The sequence below is a fragment of the Panthera uncia genome, chromosome B4 (genome assembly GCF_023721935.1).
Source record: "Panthera uncia isolate 11264 chromosome B4, Puncia_PCG_1.0, whole genome shotgun sequence".
Classification (NCBI taxonomy): Eukaryota; Metazoa; Chordata; class Mammalia; order Carnivora; family Felidae; genus Panthera; species Panthera uncia.
This window is the reverse complement of record NC_064809.1, coordinates 68,743,607-68,759,922: the sequence shown is the minus strand read 5'-3', so window position 1 is coordinate 68,759,922 and position 16,316 is coordinate 68,743,607. Positions and strand designations below refer to the sequence as shown.

The 16,316-nt window shown below is 39.4% G+C and overlaps 1 pseudogene; it reads left to right on the top strand.

Moving 5' to 3' along the window:
- Window positions 1–655: 655 nt before the first annotated feature.
- Window positions 656–16,316, top strand: part of LOC125919835 (serine/threonine-protein phosphatase 4 catalytic subunit-like) — a 122,982-nt pseudogene continuing 107,321 nt past the window's right edge.

The window sequence follows — 16,316 nt, the reverse complement described above, 5'->3', positions numbered from 1 at the left end:
TAATGCAAACGGTGCCAGCAATTAAGTGTCGACACCATTCCTACAGATTCCTAGACATAAATTAGCACCGCAGGGGCAATTGGAGGGAGAAATTTGGACTGAATAGTACTTTAGGATGAGCGCTTGAAGTCTTTTTCTTTGTCCTTGCTCTCTGTGTTCAACTCTCCCCCTAAAATGCTACCTTTGTGTATTTTAGAAGTAGAGAGGGATGGCAAAGTTTTGTTTAGCTTAGAGGCAGTTATTGGAAAAGCCAGTTCTAAGATGTACAAAACAAAAAAGGGAAAGGAAAAGACCCTGAGTGTTTTCCAGGGTGGTTCTAAGTATTATGGAGCATGTTGTGGAAAAATTCTTAGCCATCTGCTAACGGATATTAGTAAAAGTGGAGACTGTGCTAAATAATAAAGTGTCGGGTTGTCCTTTACAGAAAGTTAATAAAAAGAAGGAAGTGAAAGACTGCTCATTATTTTTAATGACTGTGCTTTCCAGCAGAGTGCCTGTGTCTCCCTGCCTTTACTTTCTGCCTTCTTTCAATTCATTATAACACACTAAACTACTCCTTAGAATGATAGCTTTGTTCCGAAGCTCGGAGTTTATTAAGAGGCTCTCAGTCCCAGGCTGACCGGTTGTTAATCACAGTTCCAGGGCCCAGGTGACGATGCAAAGGTGTGTCCGTGACACTGTCCACGGAGCAGTCACCAGCCATGACTGCCCTGGATTTCCTTTGGAGCAGGTCCACGTCGTCTCAGGGATCCAGCTCTTAAGTGCTTCATTGTACTTGGTGGGTGATGTAAGTTTTAGCCATCCATAAAAGTAACTGTTACCAGAAGAGTTCCTCTCATTTTGGTAAACCAGGAGAGCATATCATGTGGTTGGTAGCCTTGGTCTTTGAAAATTCCACGTAGATGTAATATTTCTATCACACTTGCTGTTCTGGTTTTATTAGTTCCCCATACACCATTTGAATGTATGAACTTCATGCTGTACATTTAGAGTAAGTAGCTTTCTGCATTAACATCTTTGGCTATCAACGACCCGAGATCCCCCAGAGAAATTAGGGAAATGTGGATAATAAATTCAGTGATAGTGAGATAGAAAAAACAAGTAATCCTTTATTTAACGATGATGCCAAAAGAAGGTAAACTCTTTAATTTAGGCACATATGTGTTTCAAGAAGTAGTAAAGTAATGAAAGCCAACAAATATGAATGAAAATACTTAGAGAGAAGGGATGAAATTCCAGCTCTAAACTCTATTATTAGGTTATACCTGCTGTCTTTGTTAGGTTTTTCTTTTAAAAAAGCCATGTTCCTCTTTCTAAATAAGGGCTAATTTGGCTGTGCTCTGGAAAGCCCTTTGAACTTTGTGTTCACAAGTCCTTGTGTTTTGAAAAAGAGATACGTGCTCCAGAGAGCGCCTGAGTTGGGTAAGTGACACCAGGCTCTTGAGTGGGTGGGGTCAGAGCAGGAAATGTGGCAGCAGCATTTTCTCTGAACTGACTGGGATTTAGTCCCTTTGACATTCTTCAGGCAAAATAATCAGACATTTACTTATTTATATACTCAAGAATTGGAGTGACACTGCCTGATTTACTTGCATTCCCATGTGAGCATATGTGTTTTTTAAACAAAATAAATGTGTCTTTTTGCCAAAAGTATTCAGGCACTGTATCCTTAAAAAAGACTTGCTAGAAATAAAGTATATGTTTATTCATTAGCTGTCAAGCACTTCTGGGCTTGGTACCCACACAAACATGCTGTTTAATGTGGAGTTTAATAACATTTATGTAGAACTGAGCTATCTTGGTGGAGAAAAATCCATACTGTCCATACTGACACAACATGATGTTTTGTTTGTCTCCATCCAGGAGAGGAGAAGTTTGACTAGGGCTATCCAGCTTTATCTAAACACTGCCATGCTGTTGATGATGATGATGATGATGATAATAATAATAATAGTAATAATGCACTTTACTGTCATTCTAGAAATGAAGAATGAAGCCAGCCAGCCAATATGAAAGAAAAATGAACATATTATAGTTTTCTCCAAAGCCCAGTAGAGATTTAGTCAGAGCTATTTTTACCTTCTCCCCAATGATTTAACTTTCTTGTCTCTTGACAACGATCTAGCGTTGTTTGATCTATGCAGTTTGAAAGAGACAACGTTGATAAGCCGCTGAGCAGAAAACGAATTAGGAAAGAAAGAGTTCATTGGATTGCTGGAAAAATAACAAAGTGAACAAAGGAAAGAAAGCAAATGTTCTGTTCTGTCATCGACCAGGCTTACACCGCATGGAGGGAGTTAACAGTCATTTCCCCAAGGCCAGGCCTGCTCTACTTGACTTGTTATTAGAGTCCGTAGGAAAATCATCAGACTTGGCTGGGACAACACGTTCTAAGAACTGGTGATGTGAGAGGAGTAGGGATGGTTCCATGGAACATGAGGAATGATAAGAGGCGACACCTGGGGTGAGAGGGTGAAGAAATAACATTTAGGGGCAGTTAAGTGTTAATCGCATTGATAGTTAAACTACTCTGTTAGGGGTTACAAATTGAGAAGTTTAACTGCATTTCTGTTTCAGGATGGTAGGCTTTCCTGAGTCTTGTGGGATAGGTCTATGATTTTCTAAGTGTGTATACACACACCCATGTGTCATTGCATGTGTGCAGGAGAGATTGAAGAGAAGGAAGAATGGAGAAGAAAGCCGTTTCCATTGCATACATCTCTGCTTCGAATTGTAGCATTTAAACAGATAAAAAACTGTTACCAGTAGATTGGGATACACTGTCGTCTTGAAAACTCAGTTTGCGGGGCGCCTGGGTGGCTCAGTCGGTTAAGCGGCCGACTTCGGCTCAGGTCACAATCTCGCCGTCTGTGAGTTCGAGCCCCGCGTCGGGCTCTGTGCTGACAACTCAGAGCCTGGAGCCTGTTTCAGATTCTGTGTCTCCCTCTCTCTCTGACCCTCCCCCATTCATGCTCTGTCTCTCCCTGTCTCAAAAATAGATAAACGTTAAAAAAAAAAAAAAAACTGCCTTGCATTATAAAAAAACGAAAACTCAGTTTGCTCATTTATGGGAGGCAATACTAACCGACTCACAGCTTAGTTACAAGCATTGAGTAATAGTATACGTGTAAAGCATACTTTAATATCTATATAGGAACAAATAAACATTCCTTTTTCACCTGTCCACCCCAAGATCTATCCTGATATCCACCCCCTTTTGCAACCTATCCAGGACAGAACAAACAAGAAGATAACCCACAGTAAGCTACTGAATGTGAGAACTAAATGCTTATCCTCCCTGTACCTGAATATATAATGACGGTTGGGTAGGATAAAATAATGGAGAAATAGGTGTTCAGCAGATTATTGGTTTTCAATTTAGATTCCTATCTATTTCACTCTGATTATTTTGGCTGGATGCCCTAGGGTAGCACTAAGGGGACACATTGCTACAGTAATAAGCCCAGGTTTGGACTAAGAATAACTTTTAAACAGTTCTACCTCTTTCATCTTTTCTTTTGTCAATACTATTGAGCTCATTAGTTTAAAGTACTAGCATGAAAAAGAATTCCTAAAAACAGATAATGTTATAAGCCTTGGGGAAATACTCTATTATAATTTGCTCTACAGATACATTTAAAAAATAGCTCTGCAAGAATTATTGCTCAATTATAATAAAATTCTTATGACGTTACATGCTCTATGTTAATAAGCGTGAGCTCATTTTGGCCCACCTGTTATTACAGTGAACACCACAGTGTTGTGGTGAAGGGTCAGACAAGACAGGAACAGAGGATGTAGGTAACCAGGAAGCCAGAACTCAGAGCGCAGAAGTTAAAGACAACAATGGGTCTCCACTGAGAAAAAGGAGGGAGGCTGGGGGGTTGTGCAATAAAATTTCTTTGTACTTTAAAGCTTTGCTTCCTGAAAATGTTGCAATACCATTGCTATCTCCGAAAGACTAAAGTTCTAGGCTTGCTAAGGAAGGAGTAAATGGAAATTGCATAAAGATCATTTTCTTCCTGGAACAATATAAAAATTTTGGCTGCCTTTTCTGGCAGAGAAATGTTGAATTATATTCCTTTTTCATATAATATATGGCTTTTCTATGAGATAAGTCTTTAGGGAAATGAACCAACATCCTTTCCCACCCTTACAAGTTGTCAGATTATTTTGTTTTGCAAATTTGGATTTGCTAGAAGTTATCCACTGAGATGGGCCAAGCAGAAAAAATGAAAGTGTGTACCACACACAATCATAATCAACTCAACATAACTGCAATTTCCCATGGAGCCCAGACTGTCATTTCCCAAATATCATCTATCAGGGGTCAAAACAAGTTGAGACTATTTGATTTAATATTATCTGATAAACAGGATCAGGTCTGGACAGCACCTTAAAGAAAGTTCTTTGGGGGGGCAAAAAAGCTTCACCCAGAAAGGAATGTTAGATAAATTTTACCTTTCCAAGTCAAATTGAACTCATAGTGGAAGATAGTTGATCTACTGGATGAATAAAACAGAACTGGATTCTGGTTCATTTTTTCTTAAGAACTCCATGTCTGCATACTTTCTGCCAGGTTTTTACAATATTATTGGAAACACATTCCAGGTGGTTATCCATATCCAAAGATTAGAAAATTCTATATTATTTGCACTGTTGATCCATTGCTACTGTAGAAATGATTTGTTTTTCTGTCTATAATGCCTCTAAATTTTATACTAAAATGCTCCCCAGGAAGCTTCTTACATACAATGGACAATCTCTGAGTTGCTCTGTCAATAATAATGTAAAGTAGATTAGCAAACTACTTTTCTATTAATAATTAACCATTAATAAAAAGGTGCATTAGTGGAAGACTTGTGACTAAAATCTTGGAACAGTTAATCCATTCGTTATATCATAAAACCTCATCTGCAGTTTGATTTAACACCGTAACCCCTTAGCAGCTGGTCTGCCATACAGTTGGATCTTAATAAGTATTAGTGGAATGAATGAATACATTGATGGGAGTTTATGAGTCTAATAGCTTTATTCAAAATGCTGTTTTGTGAATTACCACCCAATTTGTAAGTGCCCTTTCCTACAAAAATGAAGAATATATGGATACTGCCCTGATGACCTTACAATTTAAGTGGACGGAAAAAACATAACTCGATGAAACAATAAAACCACCAGCAGCAAGTCTGGCATTAGAGGAAGACAAAAGATGGTGTTATGAGAACTCAGAAGAGAGAAATGATGCTCAGCTGTGGTTGTACCACCCCAAAAAGAATATCTCAGTGTGGTGAGAAGAGCTAGCATAAAGTAGGCATAGACCCTGGAACTGGACAGCTGAGATCAAACCCTAGTACAATCCGGCAAAGTTGGCCATGTACACTGGTGAAGTTACTTGGCCACTCTGGGTAAAATGGTGATAATAATAGATTCTGCTTTACAGAGTAGTTGTGAAGATTACCCCAGTCCCTATATGGATTAACCTGATAAAGGCACAGTAGCAGGCTCACCTCTACTACTGGTGATCTCGTTCTTACCATACTTGGCAGGCCTTCTTTCCAAATGTTAGAATGTTGAAATTATTCAGCTGTCACCACTAACAGCATATTCTAGAAGGAAATGAATGTCAGATCACCTTGGGACATGTAATCCTGGACTCTGCCAATAGCTACTACAGCCAGCTGCTGAGGGAGTCTCTTCTTCAATGCAGTGTGGGTAGATCTGATCCTCAGCAGCATTTCTATAACCTGCTGGAAGTCCTCACAACATTTGCAGTGGAACTAGCACGTTGATACTTCATCTGGCCACCAGCACACTTGACCAGAGCGTAAAGCCATGGGTGGGGGGGTGGATGGGAGCTGAGAAGGGAGGGTCTCGATTCTTAGATTTACAAACCTGTGTTGCTCATTCAAAAAACCTCTCTGATAAATACAACTTCCCTTCATGCCTTCAGGGAATGTTTTTCATAGGATGTGAAGAATTTACGGTGAAAACAACTTCATCTGAGAATCTAGGAGGCAGCTAAGCCCCAACATTCTTTACTTACTCATAACTTACCAGGAACTGCAGTTGCAATGGCTTGATTCCTGAGACCATGGCAGAGCATTCCTCATCACCCTCATTGAGTGTAGAACGAATGTTAGTCCTGGTCATTGAATTTCTTCTGATCGGAAATCTTTTATCCAGAAATCTCTACCCCCAAGTCGGCCTTCCATACCAGGCATAAAGACCTGTATATATATACTCCGTCCAATTTACTAACTTTTTGGGGAAGACAGTAGAGCTATAGAAATAGTAAGTAAATATTCTTTAACATTAATAGCACATTGGGGCACCTAGGTGGCTCGGTCAGTTGAGCGTCTGACTCTTGATTTTGGCACAGGTCACGATCCCAGGGTCGTGTACTGAGCATGGAGCCTGCTTACGATTCTCTCTCTCTCTCTCTCTCTCTCTCTCTCTCTCTCTCTTCCTACCTCTGCCCCTCCCTTGCGCATGCTCCTTTTCTCTCTCTCTAAAAAATAATAAAAAATGAAATAAAATTTATAGCACCATAGAATGTCTTCTTGTGTAGCTTCATTACTGAGCAGCAACATAAGAAATTACTGGCTCCTAACAACAGGCTTATTTGTTGCTTTTCCTTCAGTTGTTAAAAAAAAAAAAAAGTGAAAGAAAAATAGTGAAAATCAGAATATGATTGTTTATAGGTTTAGCATCCGGGAAATTAACTTGCTTTCGGTGCAATCATGTCAGTCAAAATGAAAATTAAACTCATTTTCAAAGCCAGGTTTACCTGAATTCAACATACCCTCCAAGACTTAAAAAATAAGAATTAAAACTGGTACCACTGTTGTGTTTAGCTTCTTATAAAAACTGCTGTGTTTACTTTAAAATTCATTTTCTTCCAATCAGTTTCTTCTTAACGAAATACAGCATGCATTTATATATCTGATTTTCAAAGAAGGAAGACAAAAACTTAGCTTATATTAGAGGTGGCTGATTTTGTTTCCTGCCACTACAGAAAATTCTTTGACTGCTAAACTGTTTTACTTTGAAGTGGACAAGAGAGGGCACTCATGTATTTCATATATAATTGTGCATAATTTTTTTTCCAGCTATTAAAGGATTGACTCACAATCCTTATTGCATTTTTAAAAATACATTTTAAAAAGGATTGGGAAAAATACAAAATTAATATATAACATTGATACAAATATACTATTGTTTATCAATAAAAGGGAGAAGGAAAAGAGAATTTTTGGAAGATAACCATATACGTCTCTTTAAGGGGATTTTGACAAACAAACATTTTTTGCTACTAAGCTTGATTTTAATGCACTCTGAAATGAGCATGCCTTAAAAAGTACTATTTGAAAAGAACGAGAAGACTTCTGTTTAATCAAAATTTGGCAGAAGCTAGATTGTTACTTAAAAAGAATGATGTCCTTTGGCTGATAACAGGGAATTGCCAAAATTTATAACTGAAAAGAATGAGGTCATCTCAACTCAGTTGTAAGGAGAGGACTGTACCTTTTCCACAGGGCAGTCTAATGCCTTCTTTGAACCAGCCCACTGAGCGGAAGCCGGGCCTCCTAGCACAGGCCAGGAGGGAGGTGAGAGGCAGAGCCTGCTCTGAGTCCTTGCTGTAAATGTCACTTCTTGCCCCTGCGCCACTCTATTCCACATCCAAACCATCTTTCTGCAGAAGGTCACAGAGCCTGCATGTGGGTGGATGCTTACACTTTTCCCAGCATCATTTACCTGCCAAGTGTTAAATATAAAATCCCAGCCAAAGCCTTCAGACAGACATTCCTGGTGGACCTCAGAAGGGAAGGAGCCCCGAGGACAGCATCCTTATCCAAAGATCAAAATGTAGGGCAAACAGCCAGAAATCATCAGAGACTTCAAAGCCGAGAAAGAAATCAGACATTCTCCCCCCCACCCCAAAGATAAGGGATTATTCATTATAATCTTTTCCACAAGTATTTGGTTCAGAGTTGGAGAACAAGTCATAACTTTTGCTACCTTTAAATATTCTAATGTTTTTAAATTCTTAAGGTCTTGCCTCTTATAATGTAAAACACTCAAAAGCACAGAGAAACAGTGCTGTCTCCCCCATTAATTTCAGTTTTTAGCAAGACAGAGTGCTCTGCGGAGATATAGACCATTTGTGAATTTGATCTTGTTTATTGATCCTTACATGATTCTCCTAAATTGTCATAATAGCAGCGATTACTTCTGACGCATTATCAATGGGAAATGAGGATTCAGGACAAATAGAACCTGGTAGTGATGTGAAAGCTACATCTATTTATTCATTCAGGCTTACAACAATGGGCAGTTGGAAACAGTGAATGGGTGGGAGTGAACTGACTCAACATTTATTGATGAGCTTACTGAGTGTGCGTCAATCACACACACACACAAAGAAGAGATCTCGGAGAGATATGAAACAGAATCCCTTTGACATGCTCTGTGGCCACCATTCTCAAACTTTTGGTCTCAGAATCCCTTTATAACTTTTAAAAATTATGAGGACCCTAAAGAGCTTAAGTGGGTTATATCTATCTATATTTACTATAGAAGTTAAAACAAAAAAAGATTGAAATGTTCAATTTAAGGAACAGTAATAAACATTTTCTTATATCCCTCCCCCCCGCGCCATACACACACACAAATTACTTGTAAGAGTGGAATTGTTTTATACTTTGAACATCTTCGCAAGGTCTGGCTTAACAAAAGTTAGCTAGATTGTCATATCTGCTTCTTCATTCAATCTGTTGTGATGTGTTATTTTGGTTGAAGTATATGAAGAAAATCTGGTCTCACACATACAGAGTTGGAAAAGGAAGGAGTATTTTGATAGCCATTTTAAATAATTATGACTATCCTATCATACTATTCAAAAACTGGAAGTTTCTTAAAGATTAGTTACCATATAGAATCTGACACTATATTCATGATTTTTTTTGCACTCTGTTACATTGGCCTATCTTGCACCTTGAATATATGTGTTTTTATCCATGCATGATTTTTATAACATCATGACTTGTTATTTGGAACATAGTGGTTCATTCTTTTATGCAGATCTGCCAAATGTACAGTAGAAATCTCCACTATGAGTGTATACTCATGAGAAAATGAGCTTTTGTAGGCAAATAATATACTAGCATTATTATAAAAATTATATGACTTCACAGATTCCCTGAAGGTATGTCAGGGGACCCCAAAGGCCCAGGTTCTTGGAAAACAGCTGCTCTCTGCCTTTTTTTCATCTACAGAGTATAAACCTCTTCCTTCTACTCCTACAGGTACATTGCTATCACCTCTTTGAACTTCTTTTGATATATAATACATATGTCACACTTTTTTTCTCATTTTAGAATCTTTGCTAACTTCTTGACTTTCAGTAAAATTTTAGTTTATTACTTTTTTTAAGTTTATTTGTTTTTGAGAGAGAGAGAGAGAGGGCAAGGGGTGGGGGGGAGGGAAGGGGAAGGAGGAGAAAGATGCCAAAGCAGGCTTCACGCTTACCAGCACAGAGCCCAACATGGGGCTGGATCTCATGAGCTGTGAGATCATGACCTGAGCCAAAATCAGGAGTCAGATGCTTAACCAACGGAGCCACCGAAGCACCCCTGAAGTTTTAGTTCAGATGCTGCTTTTTCTAAGCATTCTACTTTGACCTTCTTTAATCTGAATTAGGTGCCCTTTCCTACAGGTATTACTCAAAACATGATTTGTCTACTTTCCTGAAGTTTCTAAATAGATTGAAACCCCTAGCAGGCAAGGATTATGGCTTGTCTTGATCATTATGTAACATTAATAAAGCTGGGTTTTTTCTTTTCCATTTTAAGGAATAAAAACCAGGAAATAATGGTATGGGGTAGAGGTAAAGAGATGTTTTTTTCTGCTACCTTAGATTCTATTTCCTTTGGTCTAGTATTAGATTCTTAAACTACTAGAATCTAGTATTAGATTCTTCAGATATAGCTCAAGTATGTTATACGGAATTTTCTCTTTGCAGGCAAAGATAATCTCTCTGCTAAATCCTCCCATTCTGCAAGGCACAGGTCAGCCTACACAGTCTTTTTTAAAAAAAAAGAAAAAGTGCTCCTGACCACTTCCCTCTTACAGCTCTTGCTCACTCCTTTGAACGTACATAGCCCTAACATATTTTCATGCTGTAGATTTGGCAACTTACCAGTGCTACCTTTTAGCAGTGGTTTTTTTGGGTCCATATTTCCCCCACAAGCAGTGAGCTTCTTGAAACGTCCTCTTTATCTTTGGAGCCTCCCCATAAAATTCACATTTCCTGACACACAGCAGATGATTAGTAATTAATTTTAACTGACTGGCTGATTTGTCATTGTGATCTCAGTCTTCTTTCCTCAAGTACCATTCCAAAATAATGTATCACTGACTTTGAACTTGCAGTACGGTCTTCTATTACACTTTGGTCTGGAGAACCTGCAAACTGCAAGGCAATAGTTGTCCATATAAGAAGAAAAGCACACCCTTGTTCAAACTGTTCTTGATTTCATTCACTGAGTACCTTCATCAAATTGAATAGGCCTGTGCCCCAAATAATGTGTTTTTTCTGGAAACATCTCATTGTGCAAGTAACAGTTGCAAATAACAGAAAAGCAATTCAAAACATCTTAAGTAAAAAGGAAATTTATTGGCTCATACAGTCGTTAAGCCCATGGGTGGAGATGTTTGCATTTAAGCCTGATTAAATCCAGAAGCTCAAACAATAATAGCAGCTTATCCATCTCTAGGATCTACTAAACATCTATTTGTTTTTTCATCTCTCTTCCTGTTGGCCTCATTCTCTCATGCCTTAGGATCTCAAGGAAGGTCTGGCCTCTGTGCTTAGAGCCTACAAGCCTCAAGAAATAAACACACTCTCTCCAGCATCTACCTTTGCAGTCTCAGTGCAAGCACACCGATTGACTCAGCTTATGTCATGTGACCATCCCTTAGCCTAATCGTTATAGATCAAATAGTAGAGTGCCATGGTTAGATAAACCCTGATCCTATGTCCCCTACCTTCACTCCCCGGCCAGCCCTAACCAGATGGGATAAGAGTGGGGTAAAGCCTAAGGGAAACTGAGATGCTAGACCAAAGAAAGATTATCATTTATGTCAAGGTTCAAAGATTTCTCTGTAATAATAATAAATTGTTGTTTGGGCAAGATAAGAAGTATTTAAAATTGGATACACAGAAAAACAATGTTTGGTTTATCAAATAGGAAAAATATTGGTTACTTGGAGAGAAAGCAGTATTTCATCTTTAAAAAAATAACTAGATTCAAATTTGGAAGAGAAGAGATATGAACTTATCAACATATTAGCTGTGGATGTAGGCAAATCATTTACCCTTTTTTTTGAAATGTTTATTTATTTTGAGGGAAAGAGAGTGAGGGAGAGGCAGAGAAAGAGAAAGAAAATCCCAAGCAGGGATCCTCTACGCTGTAAGAGCAGAGCCCAATGTGGGACTTGATCTCACGGTTCATGAGGTCATGACCTGAGCCAAAATCAAGAGTTGGACGCTTAATCCACTGAGTCCCTCAGGCACCCCAAATCATTTACCCTTTCTGAGTTTCAGTTTCCTTTTGGTTAAATGAAAGAATTTTATATTTTTGTTTTATGCTTTGAGGGAGAAAGTTAGATAATGTATTTGAAGTACCTAAAATGGACCTGCTATGTAGTGGTTCCTTGATACATGTTCAATCCATTATTCTTTATTATTTTCCTTCTCTCTTTCCCCTCCTCTCTACTGCAAAGGATGAGGCAAAAGTGACCAGCTTTGGAGCATTCAAGGTCCAAATACACTTGTCACCACCTGTCCTGTTCACACTTGCTCTAAATTAGTGGTTGTCACCTTAGGTTATACATTAGAGTCACCTAGAAAGCTCTTAAAGCTCCTGATGCCCAGCTGCACCCTAACCTAAGTCAGAGTCTAAGATAGGGACTCGAGCAGTACTTTTATAATCCTCTGGGTGATTCCAATGTATAGTCAAAGTTGACAACTCTCTAAATTCCTCAATTCTTTTGGCATTTGATACACACGTTAGTGGTAAATTATGTTGTTAACATTTTCCAAGTTTTGGGTTGTTTCTGTATTAACCATGTCTTTTGTTTTATGTATTCTGGTGCTTTGAAATCTGGGGCTTTGTTGGAGAGACCACCTCCCCCAGGTGTAGCCAGTTCCTAGAAATGGTAAACAATTGCCCTGCAAGAGGGCTTTTCAAAAACAAACCAACCAATTCAGAGCCCGGTCCTCCAATCACTTCGTTTGTTGGGCTTTCACACTCTGACCACTACCTACACCCCAGGGCCAGGTACCAGACAACTACGGAGAGCACCTATGTCTTAAATATGCTAAAATTATTCAAACTAGTCAATCCTAAACCTGCTTACCCAGCCTCACCTGTTTCTTCCTGGAGGAACTGCAATAAAGCCTCTCGCCCACAGTGTCTCTACCTCCCTGCCTCCTCACGGACGCTTCCTGGTGTGGGGTTTCCTGACGTGTGTGCCCTCCCCGCTGCTTGGGAACGTGAGTAACACGCTCTTTTCAATGGCAATCGCCTCCCGATCTGGTGGTCTTACTATGCAGCTAAGTTTCTATTAATCCCCATCTTTGTAAGTTCTTTCTGTCAAGTGGACTACAAGCACTTTGAGGGAAGGGACTACATTTCACATTTTCTTAGTGTTCTCATAGTTCTGAATTGAGTGTGGTTAGTGTTGGCTTTTCGATAAATCTTTGTTACAGGATTCAATTTAGGACCTATGGATGTAGAATATTGTGTTAAATTGAAAAGTGTTCACTGGAAAAGCCCAAATATTTACTTAACGTGAATTGCAATCCATGTTAGTTCTTCAGGAAAATTGGTACAGGGCAACGTGACAGACTAATACTAGGAGTTTCTAATGAACTCTGTCTAGTTCTTTCCTTTGTATCTCTTATTCATGTTCTCTTAAAAAAAAAACAAAACACCTAGGTTCATGATTTGATGTTTTTAATAGCCTTTTAAAAACAGGTTCTCACTTGCTTTGAAAACCAATATATCCATGAGGCCGAGAACAGGTTAAAACCTGGTCACCTCATTAATACATTTAGGGGGGGCCAAGATCAGGTTAGGACTTGGTCACCTCATTATTACCTTGTTGAGGCACCTCCAATTTAGTAGCCAAGCAAGGTATTAATGAGGTGGCTGAGTTCTAATCCACTTTTGGCTCTAGGAAAGGCACAGCGTGGAAGGCAGATTAGGACATGTTGTGAAAAATCCCCATTAGATATCAGTAATGCAACTTAACTATAAAAATAGTATGGTCACAAGATTATTAAAAATAATAATGCATTTTTACCATACCAAAACCAAGCATTGTCCTAGAAATGTCATTTCATACATACCCAGAACAAATCTGTATGGAAGATTCTATCGTCATTTGGAAGTGAGGAAATTAAAACTCTGAGAGGTTAAGTAACCTATCTAAGGTCACACAGCAAATTATTGGGAGAAACTGTCTGCCTTTTAAAACTGTCTGCAGTCACGCCCCATTCTCCCCTCGCCAGCCTTGGCTTATTTGGAGAACACTGCCCAGGTGATTTTGATGCACAGCTGGACATGAAAAGTAATGAACTTTGGCAGTATTTTATAAACTGTGGGTCATGATGTACTTGTATGTAATGAAGTCAGTTTGGTGGTGTGCAAAAACCATATAAAATTAAATAATATAAAATGGAAACTATCAGAGTGCATCACATGTAGTAAAGGTATATATTTTTCAAGAAGCTCTTGCTACAGTTTTATATGTATACTGGATCTGGATGAAAGTGGATTTCTCGCTGTGCTTATGGGTTCAAAAGCATTTGAAAGCTAGTCTAGGGATTATGAATTAGCACTACAGGCCAAAGACCAGACGGTAACTCTCTTGGAGGAGAGCCCTGTATTATTTGAACCAACTACCTAACCGATTTCTTGTTGGAGAATCTTTGAAGGGAGGTGAGGGGGCAATTAAGAGCTGTAGGAATGGGATGGGGCAGGCTTCTGGGATAGAAACTGCTCTGTAAGAAGAGATTGCCTCACTCATTTGTCCTTCAAATGTAGAAAGCCTCATGGTTCTTGTGGTTACGTTTCTCTACTTATTAGGCTGGAGAGTTTTCAGCTAACATGGCTCCTGCAGAGACCTGTGACTTTGATTCTTACATGATAAGCCCGAGATAGTCTGAATAAAGCTGGCTTGCTAGGAGTTATGCTCGAATCTTTGCATGGCAGCAGACGAGATGTTTCTGTATTTTTGCAGCTGCCCCTGACTCTGGTTGGAACCAAACCACTATCAGCTGCAGACCTCACACCACTGTAGTTTTTAATACTAATAAAACAAATGTGGTTTAAGAAGATGGGAAAAATAAGTTTTACCAAATGTGGCAGTTTGGTTTTTTCTGAATAATATTTCCTGGTACTTTGGGAAGTTGGTTTCACTTTGAGCTTTAACTTCAGGGAGTTTCTCTGAATTATTCCCATTTACAAGTTGACGAAGCTGAATTAGTAGAACCTGAGGTACGAGCACGCACTATCAAAACTGAGGTTTAACAAGGTAGCTGTTACTTTAAAACCAAACAAAACAAATGCCAAACGCCTTGTATTTACTTCTTAGAAGAAAGAACATTAAAAGAATGAAAAGTAATGTTGAGTAAATATTGCTGTCGGTGTTTTCCTGGAGGCTGTGTTGCAAATCCTATAAACATGTTGCCCAACACTTGCTCATCTTGCCAAAACCCCTTTTCCAACAAGGTGCATACACATGCCCCCAAGACTGCCTACACACGTCCATTCTGACCTAAGTGGTTTATAAGTGCTTGTGACTGGAGCACTGCTTGTTTCCCCAGCAATGTTCCTGCTTGCAAACGAGGTAGCCATCAAGCTGAAGTTTTCAAGTGGAATCACAATAGGCAACGTAGGGCATCTTCTTCTCCTGTTTGGAAAATTGTTACTAACCTCAGACATTAGGTTACGGATTATAGAGGTAAATATTAGCCTGATCTCTTTCCAAACTCTTCCCTGACCCCACCGCAGACGACGTCATGCAATCACTGAAGTTCATGAAGTTATTTATTCCATTCAAAATGTTTCACAGTCTGCTAAGTGAACATGTAGTCATTGAAGTTTTATGTAAAGACCTGTTTATGTAGTGTTCCAGACCTACTCACACACATTTGCTCACAAGTAGAGTAGAGTTAAACCACTTCCAGGGTGTTTCTGGTCTTGCTCAGTGGCTGATAAAGTCCCCAGAAGTACCTAATAAATAGGCCAGTAATTTTTGGTTACAAGAAAATGGATTAAAATCTTTATATACTAATAAATTGTCAAGGTTTTTTAGTTTTTTCTCTTCTCCGCTTTTGATGTAAACATTCATAATAAGTCCCGAATCGATAAAACCTTTAAAAACAATTCCTTTATTACTAAAAAAAAAAATTAAAACCTACCAAGATTTCTAACTTCTGTCAAAGTTTCATGTCAAAATAGAACAATAATAATGAAAACGGTTAAACGACTGGCATGTCCGTGTGTGCAGGGGGTTTGACACAATTTGGATCTTCTGCTGTAGTTGCCATGTCAGTGTTTTATATGGAATTAGATGCCAGTATGAAAAAGAGTAGAATAAGCTTGCTACTTCTCAGGGCTTGTTATTACAAAGCTGTGAGCACCCCCCCCTTTTTTTCTTTCTTTTTTTTTTTGAGAGAGGGCGCAAGTGACGGACAGAGAGAGAGAGGGAGAGAGAGAATCCCAGAGGGGCAGAGAGTGGGGGGTGGGGAGAAGTTGGGCTCACCCCAGGCGCGACCCGGGCTCACAAACCCTAGAGATCTTGACCGGTGCTGAAATCGGATGCTTAACTGACTGAGCCACCCAGGGGCCCCCAACAATTCATGTGTTTGAAGTGTGGTCAGCTCATGTATTGACGAATGATCTTGTTGAGTGTACCAAATTGATTGTGCCAGAAGTTTTAATTAAATTGAATACACTCAGATAAAAATCCTTTTATAGATGGAGCAGCTGGATGGCTCAGTTGGATAAGCGACCGACTTGGGCTCAGGTCATGGCCTCACGGTTTGTGGGCCCAAGGCCTGCACTGGGCCCTGTGCTGACAGCTCAGAGCCTGGAGCCTGCTTCGGATTCTGTGTCTCCCTCTCTCTCTGCCTCTCTCCTGCTCGTTGTCTCTCTGTGTGTCTCTCTGTGTGTCTCTCTGTGTGTCTCTCTGTGTGTCTCTCTGTGTGTCTCTCTGTGTGTGTCTCTGTGTGTGTCTCTGTGTGT